The 3,247-nt window shown below is 45.4% G+C and overlaps 1 pseudogene; it reads left to right on the top strand.

The window, feature by feature from the left end:
* The first annotated feature begins 2,569 nt into the window (after positions 1-2,569).
* On the top strand, positions 2,570-2,687 carry LOC126261066 (5S ribosomal RNA; annotated as a pseudogene).
* The last annotated feature ends 560 nt before the right edge of the window (positions 2,688-3,247 follow it).

Genomic DNA, 3,247 nt, shown 5'->3' with positions numbered 1-3,247 from the left:
ACAACAGGGTCGTAGCATTGCTCACTGTCGAACTGTGATGACCTCTTCGCCTTCGTTTGCCACAGCACTAGAGCAGCTGAGGCACCACTGCGTCGTTCAAAGTCCGAAATAGCTTTGCACCTCGTTGGCCTACAATTAACTGTCGACAAATTGCAGATGAAATTTCTCACTCACGAAATACGGCGGTCTCCCTTTTTTTTTTTGTATATACGAGGGTGACTCCAAAAGAAATGCACACTGTTCTTGTGAAAAAAACATATTTCATTCTGCATATGTGAAAGTTCTACAGTGTGTAGATACATCCTTCCTGCTTGTTTTCAAACTTAGTTCAACCTGTTCCCGTGAGTGGCGCCGTCACAGCATGTCTTCAACATGGTTGCTACACTTGACGTTCGTCAGAAGCAACGTGCTGTCACAGAATTCCTGCGCTGTGAAAACGAGTCAGTGGGAAACATCCACAAGAGGTTAAAAAATGTGTATGGAGATGCTGCTGTCGATCGCAGTACAGTTAGTCGGTGGGCAAGCAGGTTACGTGATGAAAGCGGGCACGGCAATATTGAGGATTGTCCTCGCAGCACAGGCCTCGTACTGCACACACTCCAGACAATGTGCAGAGAGTTAACGAATTGGTGACTGCTGACAGACGCATCACAGTGAACGAATTGTCACGCTACGTTTGGATAGGGGAAGGAAGCGTTTGCAGAATACTGAAAGTGTTGGCGTTAAAAAAGGTTTGTGCCAGGTGCGTTCCCAGGACGTTGACAGTGGCTCACAAAGAAACAAGAAAAACGGTATGCAGCGAACTTTTGGAACAGTACGAGAATGGTGGAGACGAATTTCTTAGAAGAATTGTGACAGGTGATGAAACATGGCTCCATCATTTTTCACCAGAGACGAAGAGGCAATCAATGGAGTGGCATCACGCAAATTCACCTAAGGAAAAAAAAATTCAAAACCACACCTACTGCTGGAAAAGTTATGGCTACGGCGTTTTTCGATTCCGAAGGACTCTTGCTTGTGAACATCATGCCAAGTGGCACCACCACAAATTGTGATGCATATGTGACGACACTGCAGAAACTTCAAGCTCGACTGAGTCGTGTTCGGCTACATCGGCAAAAGCAGGATGTTTTGCTGTTGCACGACAATGCACGGCCACATGTCAGTCAAAAAACCATGGAAGCGATCATAAAACTCGGATGGACAACACTGAAACACCCACCTTACAGTCCTGACCTGGCTCCATGTGACTATCATCTCTTTGGGAAACTGAAAGACACTCTTCGTGGAACAAGGTTTGAAGATGATGACTCGCTTGTGCACGCTGCAAAACAGTGACTCCAACAGGTTGGTCCAGAATTTCACCGTGCGGGTATACAGGCGCTGGTTCCAAGATGGCGTAAGGCAGTTTAGAGGGATGGAAATCATGTGGACAAATGAAAATATTGTTACTAAAGGATGTATCTACACACTGTAAAACTTCCAAACATGTAGAATAAAAGATGGATTTAAAAAACAAATAGTGTGGATTTGTTTTGGAGTGACCCTCGTAGAATGGCTCTGCACCCTGAGGTAGACAAATCATAGCTGCTCCAGAGTAATTCAGTATATTAAAGTAAAATGACAAACACTGACAATATCAAGCAATTACTATGACACATCTGGATAAACGGCCAGGGTCTCATTCTAATAACTGTGTCTCAGTATAAAACGGTGATACTTGCAAAGTGGTACCTTGATTGCTGAAATGCTAACGTAGCAGTGTCAACGCATTTTCCATCAGGTGTACCAAGGCGGAGGGGAGGAGATGTTTTTTTTTTTTTGTCCATCTCCAAAAAACCTAAACGAACAAATTTCTTTAAATCTGTTGAACATTTATTCACCAGACATACGATTTGTAGACGAATAAGAACAACGTTATTTCAATATACACCGGAAAGCATTCGCGTAGTAATCTTCTACAAACATCATTGGAATGAGTATATAAATGAAAACATAATAATGATAACCGGATTTCGAACAAAGGGTGCAAAAGTGTGAAACTGCGACACTAGCCACTGTCACCGCTTTAGGTGGGCTGTTTACTCTGCTAAAAGGCGCGTACATTACCTCGAAAACTTTGACCGTCATCTTCTCAGAAACGCTCCAATACCTAAGGATAAGCGGAGAAACGTGTTCGCATATTGTGACTGATCTTCCACTGAGCGAAGTTTCTGGGAAATCTGGTTATATCACTTGCCTTGTTTTCCTCATGAATGCACTCCAATATAGTCCTCCCACAAATGGAAAGTCCGTGGTAGTACCAGGGTCGAACCCGGGTCCTCCACATGGCAGTCAGCCATACTGAGCACTCAGTTGTGGAGGCAGAAAGCGATACACAAAAAAGGGGCGGAAAATGGCCGTGGTATCATGGAAGAAACCATCCAAAACAATGGCTTGAGAGACTTCGAACAAATGTCAGAAAACGTGGATTCGACAAGAGCTCAGCTCCTGTAGCTCCGTAGAGAAAATGATGGTACTGTAAATAGGATTGCTGTCGAAATATCGAACTGGTTTTCTTTTAGGGTCTGCCAACGGCCTTGCCGCAGTGGTAACTCCGGTTCCCGTCAGATCACCGAAGTTAAGCGCTGTCGGGCTGGGCTAGCACTTGGATGGGTGACCATCCGGTCTGCCGAGCGCTGTTGCCAAGCGGGGTGCACTCAGCCCTTGTGAGGCAAGCAGAGGAGCTACTTGATTGAGAAGTAGCGGCTCCGGTCTCGGAAACTGACATACGGCCGGGAGAGCGGTGTGCTGACCACATGCCCATCCATATCTGCATCCAGTGACGCCTATGGGCTGAGGATGACACGGCGGCCAGTCGGTACCGATGAGCCTACATGGCCTGTTCGGGAGAAGTATTTTTAGTTTTTCTTTTAGGGTGCAGTTTTAAACCGTCAACGAACAACAAATCTTTATCTGTCGCACAATTTTGATAGGTGTACCTAGAATTCAAAATGGCATCTGTATCGGAGGTGTGTTCCAAGAAGAGAGCTGTCATTGACTTTATTTTGGCGGGAAACCAGGGTATCGCAAATATTCGTAGGCACTTTCAAAATGTGTACAGAGACATGGCAGAGAACAAAACCACGATAAGTCGTTGGGCGACGCGTCTGCCGTCATTGCAACAAAATCACGTAAAATGTTCGATATCCCAGGTGACGGCCGGCCTCACCCAGCTGTGGTTCAAAAATTCTTCAAATGGCTCAAA

The sequence above is a fragment of the Schistocerca nitens genome, chromosome 5 (genome assembly GCF_023898315.1).
Source record: "Schistocerca nitens isolate TAMUIC-IGC-003100 chromosome 5, iqSchNite1.1, whole genome shotgun sequence".
NCBI classification, from domain to species: domain Eukaryota; kingdom Metazoa; phylum Arthropoda; class Insecta; order Orthoptera; family Acrididae; genus Schistocerca; species Schistocerca nitens.
The sequence above is the reverse complement of the archived record's forward strand: the minus strand, read 5'-3'. Positions and strand labels throughout refer to the sequence as shown.